This window comes from Rhinolophus ferrumequinum, chromosome 8 (genome assembly GCF_004115265.2).
Source record: "Rhinolophus ferrumequinum isolate MPI-CBG mRhiFer1 chromosome 8, mRhiFer1_v1.p, whole genome shotgun sequence".
NCBI classification, from domain to species: Eukaryota; Metazoa; Chordata; class Mammalia; order Chiroptera; family Rhinolophidae; genus Rhinolophus; species Rhinolophus ferrumequinum.
Window position 1 is genome coordinate 53,847,576 of NC_046291.1, and position 21,303 is coordinate 53,868,878.

The 21,303-nt window shown below is 40.4% G+C and overlaps 1 protein-coding gene across 1 annotated transcript in view; it reads right to left on the reverse strand.

Moving 5' to 3' along the window:
• Positions 1-21,303, reverse strand: part of MYO3B (myosin IIIB) — a 386,500-nt gene that overhangs the window by 288,673 nt on the left and 76,524 nt on the right. The window lies entirely within an intron of this gene.

Below are 21,303 nucleotides of genomic sequence, written 5' to 3' on the forward strand. Positions count from 1 at the left end.
GCAGCACTTAGCAAATTTTTGCTGAATGACAACATGAATGAAGGCATACAAACTATACATATAGCGTAAGTAAGTCAAGAAATAATGCCAGAACAAAACATGACTTGGTCCCCAAAGTAGCATAAAACAGACAAATATGGAACAGCTCCTTTGTATATGGGCAAACTCTGATTAAATTGTTCACAGCAAGTGGGGTTTGAGGAATAAAAGAGTCCACTTAGGAGGTGACTTGAGTTGGACTTGACAATATATAAGCCTCATTCCTCGACTTTTGAAGCCCAAATGTTCCCAGGTCCCTGACTATCTCGGACCAAAATGCACAAATAAATCATGACTTTAAAGCTCATCATGGTCATTATCTGATCTCAGGGCCAAGAAATACACACGCATAGCGAGTTGGATATAGAAGAGAACCAACACCAAGAACTATCACGTGCTGAGTGCTTACTACCATCAAGCTTCATGCCAAGTGCTTTGCACACAGATCACTGGAACATCACAACAATCCCATGAAATAGGAATTATTATTCCAGTTTTACAGGTGGGCAAAATAAGCTTAAAAGAAGAAATAGTCCTAAAACCATCCAACAAAAAGTAGAAAAGTCAGTTTTTAAAGTCAGGCATTTTTGTCTCCAACGTTCATACGCCTGTTTTCTGTGTTTTATCTCATGAAGAGTCCGTTACTTTGGAAGATGAATTAAGAGAACATATATGCAAAATATGACAGAAAGCCAATTAGCAATCAACGTCTCCAGAAGGTACAAAATGAAGTCCTCAAACATTACAGCACATTCACAAGGAGATGCTGAGTAAAAAATTTCTCAATGAGGCTGAGTTGATTAAGAACAGCGTTCAGGAAGTTGTGAACGTTAGGCAGTCCCTAAACAGAGGGCACATAAACCAGTTGGTAAGGGGAAGAGGGTGTTAGGGAAGGAGAGGTGAAATACAGAGAGGAGATATAAGGACTGAGGTATAATAATGAACAAATAATAATTAACATACAGTTAAATAAACACCTACGCGTGTGTTCAAAATTTATTCTGTTTATTTACTCATAACAGAAGAACAGCAAGACATCTGAGCACAAGTAACCATTCTGAGAGTATTAACCATAGCGACAAAGTTGCCATCCTGTCGCAACTAGGAGATTCACCAACGAGGCTGAATGGTTAGGTGTGTGCCTGTGTCTCTTCCCTCATTATTACCACCAGCCCCAGCCAAAGTGGCCTTTCTCCCTAAGTTACATCCTATCCATTCAAAATTAAGTATTTAAAAATGTTAATATTTATTTGTAATACATGATTCTGTTTCAATGTAAAAAATTCGCCAATACAGGAAGACAGAAAACAAAAGGCAAACTTCCTCTTCACTACCACCCCTAATCTCAGGCACGTCCCCCTATCAAATGGCTTGTATGCTCGCAGACCTTTTTATATGCATTTAAAAATATTTGCTATAAATATATAATGTCTATACTGTTTTGCTGTGCTATAAATACAACAGAAATTTTACAATACAGAGTGTGCCAAAAAAATGTGTACACATTTTAAGAAAGGAAAAAACTATTAACACTGTAATACTCAATATACACCGGTAACAAAAGATGAATACAAGTTTGACTTCTGCAAATACCAAAGGTGCTCAAAGTGGTTACCATCAACATAAATTTAATACAGATTTTTCCTCTCTTAAAATGTGTATACTTTTTTTGGCACCCTCTGTATATTAGTTTTAATAATGTATTTATAGTTGGGGACAGTAGAAATGGGGTTATATGCTTCACATAAGTATCCTGGTACTAATTTTTTCTGTCCACTGACATGGTTTAAAGATCACCCCATGCCAACTTTAGACATAAACAGTATTCTACAACATGAGATTAGTCTGTTTAGCCATTCGCCCATTAGTGGATATTCAGGATGCTTCTTTTTTTCTTTTTTCTTTTTCACTATTAGAAAGAAGGCTGGAATGGTTTACACATGCCACATGTCACATGTGATTTCAAACTTTTGGAAGGTTTCTTAGGTGGCAACCACCTCTTGTCGATGAACATTTAGGATCCTGCCACATAGCTAAAATGGAGAGAGACCAGGTACTGACTGATGGCCTCATCTTCTCCAGGTGGCCCAGCGTGCAATTCAAGAGCAGAGGAGGAAGTGACCACCAAATGGCCCTGCAGGTTATGAAGAGTGGCCCTGGGTCACCATTCCATGGAACCAGTGTGACTAGGAACCATACATTGTTCAGTGTCACCAGCGTCAAGCTTTGAACCCTGCTGCTGGGTTCCTTTCCTGCAAGAATCACCCATCTGGGTCCAGTGGTCGGTATCTCTGGGTAATTACTTTGACACATGGGGCACAGACCAAAATTTATTCAAGATATACATAATTCTGCTAAAAAGGAATTTGAAAAAATTAAATAGTTGAAGATATTTCTTTAAAATCAATCAGAAAATAGACATGAAGATGACATAGAAATCAGAATCACAATTCTGTACTCTTCATCCTTTGTAAATGTAAAAGGTAGGTCCAGGTTAGAAAAGACGGTCAATGCTAAATGCTAAATCCACAGTAATGGCATCTCTCAATCAGTGTCAATCCTTTGAAGGAGGGAAAAGGAGCAGAGGAAGAAGGTTGTTAAGGAGAACACTAGATGAAAAAGGAAGTAAACGTAGGAGAGGAAAAATATTTTTTTTCCTTCACCCTTGAAGTTCTTGATTGGAAACTCTGTAACAGAGGAAGATAACAAGATAAAAGCATACTAATTTATTTAATATAAGTTTTACATGACACGAAAGCCTTCATAGGAAATGAAGACCCAAAGAAATGTTAAACTTGAGTGTTTTTATGCTAAGTTTGATGAACAGTGGAGAGATGCGATAGGACAAAGAGTATGAGCTGAGAGTGGTAAATGGGGGAAATGTACAAGGCCTGTTCATGCAGATTCTTCTCTGTGTTTATTACTTCAGTCTTTGGAGATAAGGATGCTCCTTTTCTCTGGGTATAGAGAGGGCACCTCTCTGAAAAGGATTTTATGACCTGCTTCAGGGGAAGGTCAGAAAGTCCTTACTACACATGCCATTTCTCAAAATCCTTCAGCTTGAAATTTCAATATGCCAAGGTGCCATACTTGGGGGTAGCATGTCCTGAAATCACATCATAAAAAGTAAAATGAACCAAAGTCATACCTCAGCCTTAGATCACCACTGTCTATAAAAATAGAGGTTTTATGATGAATTCTCATGATAATTTATTCCACAATAGCTGAAGAAACTACTAAAAGCAATGAGGAAAAAAACCAAAGATTTGTAATTAAATTTCAAGCTGGTTGATTCCTTTGATTCTGATTCTTAATAACCTGATTTGATCCTGTCCCTTAAATAACACCATTTGCAATATTAAGCTATAATTTTTTAAATATAAGTTTACCACATCAAATCACATGGCTCATAATAAACCCATTCTTCATCATTAACCATCAATAAGTGACAAGATGTTCACTTCCTCTGGCTTTCCAGCCCAGCAAAAATCTGTTTCAAAGGTCATCTCAGAATCTCAAGATTATATTGTGCTGCCCATGTCAAGTGTTATTACCCCAGGCCTATGAGATGGGGTGTGTGTGTGTGTGTGTGTGTGTGTGTGATATGAAGCTTTATTAATCCTTCGCCATGATACCAACATTTCAAATGTTCACAAAAGGCATGAGCCATATTTTCTCGTTCTCTCTGAAGCATACTGGGGTACCTTTCCCTCCACTGTACTCTCCTTATGCAAACACATAGGACACATAAGTAACTCAGCCATGCATGCAGAGTGCAAGAGAAAGTCAAGGACAATAGAAGGCTATGTCAATAGAGATGATGGAGGGGACGAGTGGTGTGTGGTTCACTGTCTGAGCCAATGTGGTCATTTGCTGACATCCGTTTTTCAATTTCCTCCTCAACAAGAACTCAGCAATGCCATCAAATCCAACTGTTATCATCCAATGCGTCAAGGAAACAGACCTTGCCCAAGGACTGGCTGACTAATGACCCTTCCGCTTGGTGGTCCTTCCTGCACAGAGTGGAAGCCACAAGTCTATTCTTTTTCACAGTTTTACATGCATGATTTGTTAATTCATGATTTTAAAGAGACGTGTTTCAAATAGCTCATGTTGTTTTCCGAATGTTTTCCTATCATCAAATTCTGGACTGTTTGTGTAGTTCTGTAGAATTGTAATCATTGAAGATGACCATTATGGTGTGACTAAGCCTTCTGGAGATACAGAATCACTCCCCAATTACCTTAGTATTTTAAGAAAAAATAGCTTTACATGTGGTGGGATAAAAGTCATGGCACTGTGGTACGGGGCCAGGGGATAGGCAAAGCTAAACAGCGTGCGCTAGACATGTGCTTTCCCTGCGTATCAGTTCCTGGTGGTAAGTTATTTATAATGGCTTCGTATGAAAATCACTGGGAGTTGCGGAGAAGGAAACAGTAAAAAGTAAGACTTCTCCTTGCCTGGGTTCGGAACTAATTGAGGAACAAGGTAAAGCAGTCAGTAGGTTGGGTCCAAAATAACACCTTTATTACTGATAGAGCGGATCTTGGAAAATGTGGTTTTCATCTGCAGGCTTTCTAAAACTGAGAGACAGACAGACTTATCTGACCGACCTTGGACCAGCTGACCCAGAGCTGGACCAGCACAGGCCCCTTACTCAGGGGCAGAGCCTTGGCCACTGAGCTGACTGCAGCCTGAGAATAATCACCCAGGGCTGGCTGACTCCCAAGAAAAGGAGAAGGGAAAGAGCTCAGATATGCATGCCCAATGCTTCCCCAAACTCACCATCTCTATAACATCACCTCTGATCCTTTAGAATCTATCAATTTGGTTCCAACCAGAAAACAGAACAAACACCAGTAATTTGAACAAGGGAAACTTAATATAAACAATTATTAACTTGTAATAGGGGATTAAATACTGAATAGAAAAGAGACCTCTAACAAGTACAGGAAGGGCAGATATTGGGAGCCGCTACCTCTAGGTGAGACAGAACCTGCCCAGGGAAGAAATTATTTGGAAGTGCCCTTGCCCCTAAACCCAAGGCTGAGACTCAGTCAGACCTCTCTGCAGAGGATGTGACTATGGCCCCCCTCATGGTGAGGTTCTCTGAGGTGCGACAAGCCAGGGCTGGCAAACAGGAAGCCACCTGCCAGGAACCTTAGAGACTCACTGGGAAGCTACCCAATGAGTGCTGGTAAACTCCCTGGAGGGTGGGCACCCCTGGGTGTCCCAAACGCCACAGGAGCAGGAAGAAAAAAAGCACACTGAAACCAGGACGGGGGGGGGGGGGGGGGGGGGGGGGGGGGGGGGGGGGGGGGGGCCTTTCTCCTGCAGTGGCCTCTCAGTGCCCTCTACTGACAAAAAATAACATCTGCCATGTGGCCAAGGATAAATAGAGTGCACTCTAGTATCACAAGCAGGGCAAAGAAGTGTCGATTCAGAGCTGAAAGGCACTAACTTGATATCTGGCACAGGAAAGAAGTGAAGGAGAAAACAGAGAGAGGTTAGGAGTGTTAGAATGCCTTTTCTTTTGTTTTGTTTTTTAAAAAATTTCTGTGTCAGGCTTGCCATAGGCAGCCTCCAGCTATCATCAACCGAATGAGTTTAGTCTCCTCTGATATTAGGACCACTGTCTGGATATATCTGAGAGGTAATCAAGAGACAACAGAAATCTTCTCCCCTCACTTTAAAAACCAGTTTTGTCACGGTGTATGGAATTTCCTCACTAAGACTCACGCGTTGCTTCCTATCCCAGGCTTTCCATATCGATACGGGCATGTGTAAACCTTTACTGGCGATCACTTTACACTTTACTTGGGATAAATGGGAGGCAAGAAAAAAAACTTAGAAAAGGGACCCAGAACAAGGACCAGTGAGGGGACAGGACCATGTACGCAGACTTCATCTTTTTGTGGTTTTCCATTGCTATGGTCCCAACTTTGTGGGAGCTGAAAAAGTGAACAGTCAGATGGCATAACACCTCTTCTTACTCTTTCCAGTCTCTCTGCCATTGCTATTTCTCCCAGCACAGAAAGGAAAAGAAATTAATGAAAGTTAATGTGGTTCAAAAGTCTTTTGCCAAGATCATGGCCAGAGAAGGAGAACTCCCTTTTCTGCTGGGGACCCCTTTCCCAGTCACAAGTGCCAGGTAGAAGGCCAGGAGCAGGCTGAGGGGAGCTGGTTATGGTTCTTCCCTTTATTCTCTCAAGTCCAATCAGGAACGCACTATTTTCCATTAAGTTGGACCGTTTTTCTGCAAAGTCTAGTATGATTTCTGAAGGTCTGAATCCTTAATTTTCTTGAGAACTTATTATGGGTAAACACCGTGTTAAGAATTCACTCATTTAATCCTCACATACACTGTGTGAGGCAAATTATACAATCCCTTGTTTTAGAGATAAAGAACCAAGGCTTAGAGAAGTTGCAGAGTGGGTAATGCTGTGGCCAGGCTTGCAGTGCAGGCAGCCTGATCCCCAAGAGTGCAATGGCAACCACTGCACCGTCCTGTGTCCCCATTTCGGAATCCTTCTTAGTTAATCAGACGCTACAATACCTTTAGCTTCTGCCAGAGCAGTGTATGTCATATTGATAGGGGAATACGGGCCCGATTTCATAAGCTTGTTGCCCTTCTAACATCCATCAACTTACAAGCACAACACTCTTCAGATCACCAAGACATTTGCAAGCAAATCCAAAGAACGTTTTGTTTGGGATGCAGAATGATCGGTGATAGGGAGTATGAGCAGAGAATGTTTTCATCTGTTGAGTTTTATGCATTCTCTGTCATTCAGTTCCCTCCAAAGTCACAGCTGGTAAAACCAAATGGGTCATTTTACCACAATCAGACGAACGTCACAGTTCACGAAGCACCATTTGTCCTCTAAGGCAAAGCCATGCACCTAATTACAACACACTGTTAATAAATTATAATAGACAAAAAGAAATCGACTGCTATGGGTTTTTTTCCCCTAGCAAAGCAAAACCACTTAAAGGGCAGATTGTGCATCTATTCCTTCTTTTATTGTTTCAATAAAGTTAGCAATATATTTTAAACAGGAAAAAAATCAGGGCAGCCCTCAGATGAACAGATTGTGTCATCAGATCCCACCACATTGTCTCTAATGGGGGAAATTAGCAGCTGAACATCAGCAGCTGTCACCCCGAGCAGACCCTGGCACACACACCAGGTAGGAAGGCTGAGCAGTTCCTTAGAACAATCGGAGCCTGGGCCACCACACAGCGTGCATGCCAGTGACCACAGAAGCAGGCTTCATTTAAAATCAAGTGGCTATATTAAATGCCAGGGGAGCTGTAGCAGCAGTTCCTAATGAAGACTGGGTGCTAACAATTGTGAGCTTTAAAGAGGTTTTATGGCGACTGTGCTAACTGCAAGAATGGAGTCACACAGACTTAAGACAGAGAGACGGGCTCAGCAGGAACCACTGAAAATCCATCCATTTTCAAAGACAAAAGGTACCATGGGAGCAGCACCTCCTTTCACACTTGGGTGGTTTAAGTCATGTCTCCACTGGGCAGATTATGGCCAATTGTTTTCACTAACCTCAAGATCAATTGCAATCATTGACTATGTCCAAAGTCTTGGCAGTTTGTTAGTAAGCCCAAATGAGCAAGCCCACATTTGTATTTCTGACATTGTAAATATGTCTTCTCTTTACAAGGGCTTTGGCTGCTTTACTACCTGGTTGCCTAGCAACCTTTTGAAGACAGAAATACAGGAAACGGAGGCTGGAAACATACTGATGAGTGACTTTGTATTTATTTCACAGATTCCTTTAAAAAAAATCAATTTGTTGAACTCCCCTGGGATGGGCGTGGGGTAGGAAAGGAGGGGCTGTGTTATATTGTAGTGCTGCTACTCTTCTAGCAGGAACATACGATACCAGCAAGTATATTTATACAAGCATATTCAGCAAACTGGGGGCAGGGGTGGTTATCACTAGTTATTGCGTATTAATAAAGATGAAGGATACAGTAACATCAAATCCTTAGAAACGTAAGGAGTAAAAACAATGCCCATTTCATTGTCCTCTCTCAGGAAGGTCTCAGACAGTGTCTACGGAAAGCCTGCAATCTCTCTCATTTCATCCTAGCTGTGAATGATGAGTGGACAATGCTGCATTCTTGTCTGCCTGGTATTCTTCCTTCCAATAAATCATATTTCACGACAAAAAGTAGCCCTTTCATTCTGGTGTTCAAGTTTATTTGCAAGGAATTGAACAAAGTAGCCTCCCATGATTCTTTCAATTTCCTCTGTGTCTGGTTACTTCCCTCTTTTTATTTTTTATTTTGTATTTTTAAACTCTCTTTTTTCATGATTAAGTTAGGTAATAATGAATCTATTTTACAATTTTTATTCAAAAAAGCTCATGTTTTATATATTGGTTCCACTTTTTCCTATATTTTGCTTCATTATTTTCTACTTCTATTTTATGTAATCCTTTCTTCTACTTGGGTTGTAACCTTAATTCATTTAATTTCATTCTTTCTTGATTATTAAGTATTTAGGGCTATGAATTTGCCTCTAATCCCTGCTTTAACTATTTCACATTAATTCTAAAACATAGTATTTTGATAATTATTTTCCATATATTCTTCAATTTTCATTTAGATTTTCATGTAAACCAGAGTTGTTAAAGATGGTGGGTTTTGTGTGTTTTTTCATACCTAGGTGTTGGGAAATTTTGGGGTTTTTTGTGTTTAATTATTTCTAGTTTGATTGCATTATGCTCAGAGAATGTTGTTTATACTGTTCATATTTTTAGAATTTAAGAATGTCTTTGTAGGGGTGGCCAGTTAGCTCAGTTGGTTAGAGCAAGTGCTCTTAACAGCAGGATTGCTGGTTCAATTCCCACATGGGCCAGATAGCTGCACCCTCCACAACTAGTTTGAAGACAAGGACTTGAGCTGAGCTGCCACTGTGCTGCTGGTGGGTGGCTGGATGGCTCAGTTGGTTAGTGTGCGTGCTCTTAAAAACAAGGTTGCTGGTTTGATTCCTGCGTGGGATAGTGGGCTGTGCCCCCTGAAACTAGGTTGAAAAAAAATGGCGACTGGACTTGGAGCTGAACTGTGCCCTCCACAACTAGATTGAAGGACAACAACTTGACTTGGAGCTGATGGGTCCTGGAAGAAACACAGTTACCCAATAAAAAAATTAAAAAAAAAAAAAGTCTTTGTAGCTTTTGTAGTAAGTATAAAATAAATAAATAAATAAATATTTTAAATATAACTATAGTATACTTATATATGTAATATATCATAAATACTTATAATTATATAATTATATTAAAATATATATTAAAAATATATATTAAACCTTGTCCCTCAAGAATACAGAATGCTCTATTGTAATAACTATGTATGGTTTCAGATGGGTACTAGACTTATCACAGTGATCACTTTGAAAGGTATATAAATGTCTAGTTACTAAGTTATACACCTGAAACTATTATAATATTGCATGTCAACTGTAACTGGAAAACAAATTCATTTAGAAAAAGAAAGAAAAATACAGAATGCTCCTTTTATTCAAGCGCCCCTGCAGCATTGACAAAAACTTACACCATTGCTTATTTTTTTGATACATTATATCTGTAATGGAGTGAGAGAAGTTCAATAAATAACTTCTGCAACCAGTGTATATCTCCTTGTACTTTCTATACTTTGTAGTTTCTGCTTTATGAATATGATGCCATAAACAGATATCCTTATTATTTCATTAAGCAATAGCACCTATTAAAAAGTTCCCTTCTTGGACAAATTTAATGATTTTGGTCCTGAGTTTAATATCATCTAATATTAAGAATACAATGTTATAAATTGTTGCTTTATAAAATCTTATATTTTAAAGAAATTAAGAGAGAAAATGAGAAAAATATATTTAAGGAATCTTTCACATTAACCCATATCTTTACCATAGCCTGTGTTCTTTATTTTTTCCTGGGGACTTCAGTTACCATCTGTTGTCATTTTCTTTCAGCCATAATGACAACCTTTAGTGCTACTTATAAAGGCAAGTCAGCTAACAACAAATTCTCCTAGTCGTTGTTCTTCCCAGTCCCAGCCCTTCTCATCCTATTGGTCTTGATATAGTCTTGACTCTCATGTGAGTCACCACTTCCTAGTTCTGTTTCTGCATTGACTATAAAGTATCCAGATAGAAGAAGATACTTGCCAATGATATATCTGACAAGGGGTTAATATCCAAAATTTATTAAAAAAAAAAATTCATACAACTGAACACCAAAAAAACAAACAACCCAATTAAAAAATGGGCAGAGGACATAAAGAGATATTTCTCTAAAAAGGACATACAGTTGGTCAGCAGACATATGAAAAAATGCTCAACCTCACTAATCATTAGAGAAATGCAAATGAAAACCACAATGAGATGCCACCTCAACCCAGTCAAAATGGCTATCATCAATAAAACAAACAAGTGTTGGCGAGGATGCGGAGAAAAGGGAACGCTTGTGCACTGTTGGTGGGATTGCAGATTGGTGCAGCCACTATGGAAAACAGTATGGAGGTATCTCAAAAAGCTGAAAATGGAACTACCTTATGATCCAGCAATTCTACTCCTAGGTATCTATCCGGAGAAATCCAAAACTCTAATTCAAAAAAGTTTATGCACCCCTATGTTTATTGCAACACTATTCACAATAGCCAAGACATGGAAACAACTGAAATGCCCATCGGTAGACAACTGGATAAAGAATCTGTGGTACATTTATACAATGGAGTATTACGCAGCCATAAAGAAGAATGAAATCCTACCATTTGCAATGATATGGATGGACCCAGAGAATATTATGTAAGTGAAATAAGTCAGAGAAAGACAAGTACCATTTGGTCTCACTTATATGTGGAATCCAAAGAAGAGACTAAATGAGCAAGCTAAACAGAAATGGACTCAGAGATATAGAGAAAAAAACTGATGGCTGCTAGATGGGAGAGGGTTGGGGATGGGGGAGAAGGTGAAGGGATTAGAAAGTACAAATTAGTAGTCACAATATCACCATGGGGATATGCAAGCCAGTTTTCTACAGTGCTTCTCACCTTGTCTGACCATAAAACTCCTTTTTTTTAATAGTTGTTCACATGCCATAGAACTTTGGAAAACACTGTACGACATCAAGCTGCCTCACAGGAAAGGCAGGGAAGGCCAGACTGAGTGAGCTTGGAGTCCTCCTCGAAAGCAACACACTCCTCTGAGCAACCTCCAGCCTTTCACCAAATATTTCTTGGTCTGCAAGTAGAAAGGGACTCTGGTGATGTGGCAAAGTGGACTATTAAGGTGAGGATAAGGACAAACTAAAATGCACAGATGTGCTTTCCTATAAGATCAGGAATCTTCCCCTAGTGGCCCTAACTCCATGTTTTTTCAAATGGAGTTAATAGCACATATGCTTCAGAATCAATCCAAAACACCCAAAAAGTTGGTAAACATGGAGATACCCAGACAGTACTCGGATCTGATAAAACAAAAGCTCTGGGAACAGGGCCTGGTGATCTGTATTTTAACAAGCTCACTAGGTGATTCTGCCACAACTAGAATTTAAGAAGCATTGACTTAGGTAATCAACAACAGATGTGAGACACATTTCCAATTAAATCACAGTCACGAACCAAAATGAAAATGGCCTGAGATGCATCCAGTGGGGAACTATTTGGTTCCGTGGTAAATAACCACATCTCAATGACACCAGCCTTCCTGGGGATGACTATTCCATGGTCTATCAGATCTTTTCATTAGGGAACTTCCCTGCTATTCCACCTAAGTAGCTTTCCTTTATTTGATCCAGTTTTTCCCATGTTTTATACAAAGCTGAGTACAGCAGCTATACTCAACAAATAAAAATGCTATATAAATGTCACTCCAGGCTCATGTTTCAATCCGATTACTCTTAAATGGCCCAGTCTCCCTGCAAAGTGAGAGTCAACCTAGCTGTCCACGGCCAGCTTCTTTAAGTCTCAAATCTTGATTTCGATGAGTAGTGCCATTTTCAAGTCAAGTGTACACCATCAATGGCCTCATTCTTGCAAACAGATGGCATTCTCACAGCTCCTCAGCCACATTACGAAAAATTGGGACTTAGAGGGCTGTTCAAGATGGAGGCACTTAAGGCAATTGGAATGTGACCATAACTATCGTCTCAGTTATAACGCTGAGATTTCCTGGCCTTGCGAAAAAGACCATGAACAGGATAACATCAGTACCATGACAATCAAATGGAATGAGCCAAAGCAGTAGGAGAGATTTGGATTGCACATCAGGAAATACCTGCTGACTATCTAGATTATTAGGAAGGGCAAAAAGCTGCCAAGATAGGCGGTACAGTGTCCTCTGTAGGTCGTTAAAAAAAGAACTACAATCTTCTAAGAAGATTTCATGCCCAGGCACAGGCGAGTACACAAAATGACCCTTTCAGATTTTAGAATAAAAATGTTATGAGTATTCAGAAGATGCAGTTAGATACAGATATTCAACAACAAAAAATCTCTTTCAAAGAATACATGATCTATTAGAGAGCATTTGAAGAACTTCAACTGATTTTCCTGGGAATACCTTGGTTTCAGAGGGGAATGTGTGTGATCTGAAGCAACACTGGACTGTCCTAAAAGTACCAGTTGGGGCCTTAAGCATCCAGCACAAATTCCATGCAGTTAATGAGCTCCTGCAAGGAAGAGTTCAGTGAATTGGTCCACCTAAAATAATTAACTTTAAATCAGATAAACCCCATTATTTACACACACATGTATGAATATTATATGTATGGTTGGAGTTTTGAAGGTTGTAACCCTAGGAATTCTAAGTATGAAATAGTTGGCAAATTATTTAACCTAAAAATGCAATAACAATCAACAGTAATCCTGCACCTCCCCACCCCCCGCCTTCCAAAAATGCTTTGGCTAGACATCTATAATTTTGAGGTCACATTCGTGTTGATCTGCCTAGGTCCTGGGAGATAAAGAATGTGATCTTTCTAGCTATCTGTGAGGACCAGAGTTCCAGTCACAGAAAGAAGCGATGGCTGGGAGAGCCTGCAGCGTGGACGGTGGAGTCAGACTGCCTGCCATCAATTCCCAGTCCCTCCGCTTACTGTCTGCACAAGCCTGGGCAACTTTTTAACTGCTTTTTATCATATGTAAAGTGGGATAGAAACAGTATTTATATTATTGACATCAAATGAGTGTTAAATAAAAATGATTGACGTGGAACATTAAACACAATGCCAAGCACCAAGTGAACATTCAGTGTTAAAATTGCCGTTATTACTAAGAATTACAAGTAAACCATGAGTCTCCATAACTAATTCTCCAGATTATCCCTGACATGATATGATAAATTTATGAGGACTCAGTCTTCAAAATAAAGCAGGCTCCCAAGAATCATACGTTAAAGACTGCTTCTAATTCCTGAAACACCAGTTTTTTTCAGAATCAAAAGAGATGAGGAATTTTGTGCTCCTTATAAATCCTGAGAACCAAAAAATAACAGAATAAAACAGTAAGAACAACAAGATGTGCGTGATCTGAAGCAACACTGGACTGTCCTAAAAGTACCAGTTGGGGCCTTAAGCATCCAGCACAACTTCCATACAGTTAATGAGCTCCTGCAAGGAATGGCTGACGCTCAATTAAATAAGTGGCGATTGGTGGACCACCCTCGAGGAGCATTAGGGGGGACAAAATTGAATACTGTTAAGTAATACAGTGATGAGTAATAGTGTGTTCTTTTATGTGTTCTAATTCCAGAGATTCACTCTCAGCATCAGATGCTTCTGCCAACATTTCCCATTCTAGAAGGAGTTCCTCTCTTTATCAGCTAACCCAAATCTTACTCTTCCACTAGGACTTGCTTTTTCCCATAGAAATCCAAAGACAGCTACTTTACAATGCATTGTTCCTTACTTGAACCAACCAACCTCCCTTCCTCCCGCCTTCCCTCCCTTCCGTACTATAATACTTGAGTGCCTACAAACAATATGTAAAACACTGTGCTCACAGATGGCGTTCACATATGTTTGTATATATATATATTCCCCCTTTCTTAGCGATGTTCTGTGTCCTCCACAAGTTAAAGAGCCAGTGAAAACTCATAAGACAAAGCAGTGCAACCAATGGAATTTAGGGGAGGGAGAGATTGCATTGACTAAGATGCACCAGTAAATGGCACTCCAGCCTGTCTGCTAGAGTTGACACTAGGCAGGGTTAAAGTGAGGAGGGAAGCACACTTCATTTGGAGAAGTGCAACTTCAATATTGCCCTCAGAATCTAGCCCTTTGCAGTGAATTCATGACAACTGTTGCTTGAATGAGTATACAGATTAATGAAAGAGAACCACTCATCCAGGGAAACAGGCAAATCAGGTCCTGGTTCAAGGTTATTGAGACATTCTGGGGAGCGATGACTGGCAAATCTGGCCACAGTACCAGTTCTAGATTGCACATTAAATAAGCATAATAATAAAAGATGAGAGTTGGGAGGGGAACGGCCAGAGGGATGTTGTTTTTCCGGAAAGGCTGTGGTGTGTGCAGGTAGGGGAGGGAGGAAGCAGTAGGAAGGGAGCATGGCTCCCTCCTTCCCCACTATCCGTTAGGCTTCTGGTTCACTAAAACCCAATCGAACACTTGTTTTCTTTCCTGGGCCAGTAATGAATGGCAGTAATTACCGATGTGCGGCTCTGGGGAGTCACGAGGCAGTTCTGGCTCCCATCTCCTTGCAATTTTGAGCAGTGTGTGTGTGTGTGTGTGTGTGTGTGTGTGTGTGTGTGTGTGTGTTTTTACCCACTACTACAGAGGGGTGGAAAACAGATTACAATTACATCCCGGCTGGCTTTTGAAGACTTGATAGACAGCTGGAGAGAAGTCTTCCCTGCAGCTGCCAGGATAAAAGGGTGGCCAAGTTGTGGGGGTGGAGAGAGGAAGCGAGGCCCCGGCAGGAGAGGAGGAAACAATCCCAAACGGATTTAATACATTCTCAAAGGCGCATTTTTAAAAGATCAGGGTGGCTAAATTAAAAAGGACTCTGGGGTCCAGGTAGCTGGTTGCATATCCGTAGGAAGCAGGTCCTTTCAGGAACATTGAGTGTTCAGATCCAAAGATGCTATCACTGGATCACACAGAAACAAGATCAGGCTTGGACCGAGGCTGGCCCTGGAGAGGGTGTAGCCCACAGCTCCAAGTCAAAGGGCTCAGCTGCGTGTGTCTCCCTCTGCATCTGGAATCACTTTTCTCAGTTCCAACTGATTTGTTTCTCCAAGAGGTTAGATGAGATGAGTTCCATATTCTCTTTTACTCCACCCCATTATTTTTCAGTCTGTGTGTGAGTGTGGGTAGGAGAACTCATTTACTTACTGAGTACTATAGGCTCGCCTCTAGGCCATATCTAGGTGTTATCTACGTGTCCCTTGTAATGCTCACCACTCCCCTAAGAGGGAAAGGTCATACCCTCATATCACAGAGGAAGAAAGGGAAGGTTAGAGATGTGAAACAACTAGCTCAAGGATGTTAAGTGTCAGGGTGACAACCCAGGCAGGGCGACCTCAAAGTGAGTCTCCGGCTCACCGTGCAATGCTGAGCCTTCATCTGGTCACAGGGTCTGTGGTTCTGTAACAGGTCCCTGGAACTTATTTCTGAACCTATTGAGACAGGTTAGTTAGTATGATTGCTATGTAGACAGGGGGGGTCCCTGGTGGAATAAACAAAAAGCAGCCATATCCGGAAACTCCAGGTTATGGAATGTCTCCTTTACTCCAGGACAAAGATATGAGAACGCACCTTGAAATTAATAAATTATCTCAAATCCCTTCTGGCCGGACAAAGGAGCAGATCTGACAGATAGGAGTGGGTTATTCCGTTAATCCCTTCAGGATGGGTCAACAGGAGAAACCTGACAGATGAATTCCATTAGAAGGCGCCAGCCCCCGTCCCCAAGCAGGCAGGGGCAGGTACAAAAGTAAGGACTTTCCCCTCAGTAACTGAGCACCCCCATTCGAGACCTCCTCCCACTCGGGAGCTGCAACCTCTTCTCCTGCCTCTAATGAACTATCTTCCTTTGCAACTTTTTGCCTCTCCCCGGTCCGTGTTTCCATTCTTCGGCTTCACGAGACACGATCCGGGCCCACACCCAGAAACTGCTAGCCAATCCAACATCATTTGGGGACTCACAGGAAAGTATCCCTACTTCACTACTACCCTTTATCCAGGATTAGCTGGCCAGAGTTTGACACCCGGGAACAGCCACATACAGGTGAGAACAAGGCCCCACGCACTGGGTATAGTTCTGGGAAGAGGGCCTGGGTGGGGCCCTGAAAGACAAGGGCAGGAGGTACATGAGGAGTGGTAGGGACAGTCACAACAGGGCAGGTCTCCGGAAAGAATGGCAAAGCTGAGCTGCAAGGAAAATCTCAACCTACTTCCCAGCTTGCCTTAAACCAGTCCTGACTCTGGGCGGATTTTCAGTCCCATACACATTCATCGGAGTCCACACCAGCCATTCTACCCCTACAGCTTGAAGACTTCTCAAAAGTGTGGGCAAGGGTACACTGGCTGTGCAGAGTGAGTATCCCCTGTGACCTCATTTCCTCAATGTCATTGCAAAGGGTATATATGTAGATGGGACTGTTTGGTGAATCAGTCAGCCTCCAACAAACCTAGGTATCAGGAAATCAAGGTATAAGAATTGGTACATTCCTCAGACTGCTGGAGATCTCACAAGTCTTTCTTAATCTGCTTCGGGTATCTCCTAACAGAATTATACCTTAGCCTCCTACTCACAAAAATAAATAAGAACATGATTTAAATGAAAACTAAAACAAAAAAGACCCGGCTTTGGAGCAGCTGGCCCAAGTCTAACATTTTTCCCAGTACAATGGAGTGTATGCAGATTGCAGGTTGCAGGCCTAAAGGCAGGGGTGAGGTTTCATTTAGTGCCTGACCAAGAACTATTTATTCTTCGACAAGGACAGATAGATCTGGATCGCTAAAAGCTTGTGAATAAGGTGGAAGGACAGGAAAGACAAATACGACTCTTCACTTGCTAATGGGCATCCTCCAGGCTAAATGCAATATGTCTATGGTATTTTACCCAATCACTCCTGTGATTGAAATGGCATGTCAAAGCGAGAGAGGCCGATCAAATTAGGCATCAAAGATGCAAAAGTGCAATGAGGTTTTATGTTTATTTTATAAAATATTCTGCAATATTTTGTTTCTATTACAATCAAAGAACTACAAATTTGGAAAGCAAGAATGCTAATAACTGGGAGTAGAGGAGAAGGGCAATGCTAATATACTTATTACTCTTCTCTGAAGTAGACACCTAGTTGTCTAGGTACTGAATTTCCACAGTGGTTAAGAAAATAAACACCACGGTTACATCACAAATGAAATATAGATAGCTCTTCTATGTCTAACTTCCTTGCATTTGCAGATATGTGGGTCTAAAATCCCCACTCCATATAAGGCACTGGGGAACTCACCAGCTTTAAGTGCAACTAGAACTCAGACAATAGCTATAGGTAAACATGCCCCCAAATTGCAGATAAGCATGATTTCTCTGACTAACAGAAATGATTTCAATAGGCCTCTAAACTTCCAGGGAAGGTGGTTAGACGTTCCATCAGAGTGATCTGCATGGATCACGTGAAGATGCCAAGTAAAATATTCGGAAAAGTATCCCTTATTCTTAGCTAATTGCAAAATAAACATTTCCACTCCTTCCCACCATCTTTCCTTTGCAGGGTTTGCTTTGATGGCATTTTGCCTATTGGTTTAGATCAAACTTGGATCACAATGTAAAAACTGGTTCACTAGCCACCAGCAGCAATTCCTTTGTCAGGGAGGTTGGAACCCTTCCTTAGGCATGAGATGACATTTATCCACATGTGGTCATGGATTTCTTTGTTTAGTACTAAATAGGCACAGTAAGCTCCTACTGAAGGCCAGGGGTAGTATTAAATATTAGGGGTACTGTTCTAGTACTCTAATTGCTTACACATTAATCGCAGATAAGGAAACGGACCATTACAAAATTCTGTCTTGGAGTCCCAGCTGGATGGGTCTGAGAAGAGTGCTGTGCCAGATTTTGGCCCCCAGCTATCCCTTCTTCCAGTCCCAGACCAGTCTTAGAGGTATTCACATCATGAAATCACAGCAAACCCTAACTACTCCCTTGAAACATTTGTGACTACGAAAAAAGATGAACACCTGAAGAAATGTGCATCTTAGGACAATTGGCTATGTGAGTGGTGGAAAGGATAGAGAAGAGGGGGTGCAAAAGAATAAGACATTCTGAGCTGCACGGAAAAATCAAGCCCATGCCAAAATAATACTGACAAATTAAAACAACATTAGAGGACTCACACTTCCAGACTTCAAAACTTACTACAAAGCAATAGTAATCAAAACAGTGTGGTACTGGCATAAGGATAGACATACAGGTAAATGGAATAATATTGAGAGTCCAGAAATAAACTCATATATCTATGACTGACTGATTTTCTACAAGGGTATCAAGACCACTCAATGGAGAAAGAATAGTCTCTTCAACAAATGATGCTGGGAGAACTGGATATCAACAAGCGAAAGAATAAAGTTGGACTGTACCTTACACCGTGGACAAAAATCAACTCAAATGGATGAACAATCTAAACATGAGAGCTAAAACCATAAAATTCTTAGAGGAAAAGATAAGAGTAAATCTTCATGAACCTTGGATTTGGCAATGGATTCTTAGATATGACACCAGAAGCACAAGCAACAACAAAAGAAACAGATAAATTGGACCATCAAAATTAAAAACTTCTGTGTTTCAAAGGACACCATCAAGAAAATAAAAAGATACCCACAGAAGGGGAGGAAACATTTGCAAATCATATTTCTGATAAAGATGTAATATTCATAATATATTAAAAATACAACTCAACAACAAAAAGACAAACAACTTAAAAATGGGCAAAGGACTCGAATAGACATTTCCCCGAAGAAAATATATAAATGCCAAGACACAAGTGAAAATATGATCAACATTATTAGTTGTTTGGGAAGTTCAGACCAAAATCATAATTAGGTACCACTTCATACCCACTAGGATGGCTATACGTTTTTAAAAAAGTATTGGAGATTATGTGGAGAAATTGGAACGCTCGTACATTGCTGGTGAGAATGTGAAATGGTGCAGCTGCTATGGAAAACAGTTTGGTGGTTCCTCAAAAAGGTAAACATAAAATTACCATATGACTCAGCAATTCCAGTCCTGGGTAAATAACCTAAAGAACTGAAAACAGGGACTTAGACTAATATGTATATGCATGTTCATAGCAGCACTATTCTCAATAGCTAAAAAGTGGAAACAGCCCAAACATTCATCAATGGAGGAATGGATAAACAAACTGTGGTTATGTAAATATAATGGAATATTATTCAGCCATGAAAAAGACTGACGTACAGATACATGCTACAATGTGAATGAACCTCAAAAACATTATACTAAGTGAAAGAAGCCAGACAAAAAAGGCCACTTACTGTATAATTCCATTTATATGGAATATCTAGAATAGATAAATCCATAGAGACATAATACAAATTAGAGGTTGCCAAGGCTGGAGGAGGAGGGAAATAGGAAGTAACTGTATTATGGGTATTGGGCTTCCTTTGGGGTGATCAAAATGTTTTGGAACTAGATAGAAGTGGTGGTTGTACAGCGTTGTGAATACTCGCATACCAAATGCCATTGCATTGTTCACTTTAAAATGGTAAATGTTATGTTCTGTGAATTTCACCTAAAAAATAATCCAGTAACTTCAAATTAAAAAAAAAAAATCTACAAAAATTTCATTCATTCATTCCACAGTTGGGAAGGGTCCAATGGGGGAGATACTACTGTGTACCAGGCACAGTGCTGGGCATAAAATGCTGAGCGCCCAGGTGCCAGTCTAGTGGCGAAGACAGACTTTAGTTAAATAATCACTCTTATGAAGCATAAGTACCGTGAATGGAAGAGATACGATTCTAGACTGAGAGAATCAGGGTAAGCCTCCCTGAAGACGTCAAAAATGAGCTCAGAGGTAGAAAAGGTTAGCCAGATTTGGTAAGTGAAGTGAGGAAGGAGGGTTGAGGGCGGTGGTGGAGAGAACATCCCATTCAATGGAAACACTTGCAAAGATCCTGTGACAGAGGCAAAAAAGAAAGCCAGTCTGCCCTTGGTATTTGAAGGATTTATCAGTAATAGTTTTGACTATTTGCAAGCCGTCCATAGGTTTATTACATAGAGTACTTTATAATTTTGCAGAGATACTCATTCAAATTGTGAGGCTGTGTGAGTGGCCCTAACAATTTTGTTACTTTCACTACCATATTTTCCTTCAGTGTTGAAGGTGCCCTTAAAATTTTCACATACTTTGTGGCATTTATGGGGGAAATTATATGCCATGGTGGTATACATGATTTCAAAGATCTCAAGAGGTCTCCTTGAAAATATCTAGAATAGTCAATAGAGGGTGAAACTTTGGTGAGTGGGACAAGTTCACCCACAAGATATACAACTGATGCTTGAACAACACACCTTTGAACTGCATGGGTCCACTTATATGTGGATTTTTTACAGTAAACACTACAAATGTATTTTTTCTTCCTTATGATTTTTTTAATAACATTTTATTTTGTTTAGTTTACTTTATTGTAAGAATACAGCATATAACATACAAAATATTTGTTAATCAACTGTCTATGTTGTTATTAAGGCCTTCGGTCAACAGTAGGTTATTAATAGCTAAGTTTGGGGGGAGTCAAAAGTTATATGTGGACCTCCAACCGCACAGGAATTGGTGCCCCTAACCCGCCACGTTCAAGGGTCAGTTGTATTTTGCTTGGACTGCATGGCCTTAAAAATAAAACAATTCTGAATGTCTTTGGAGATGGAATGACCTGTCTAGTGTAGCCCCAGGCCCCTCTACTTCCTATTGTCTTATTTCACACCTACAGTTTCCATACTTTCACTTTCTGCTCAGCCTCTGACTATGTTTGAATTTGTAGCCCCTTCTAAAAGAAGAAGTTGATCAGGGTAGGTTTGGTTGGCTTTTGATGTCTTTCTTGAGGCTGGGGAGGGAGAGGAACGTGATAGTCTAATCTGGAAAAGTCTGTCAGAATATGAGAAGGGGTCATTAATCATAATAAATAATTAAGACGGTATTTCTAATACATCGAGGAATAAAAGGATTCTTGAGAGAAGGGTGAGAAA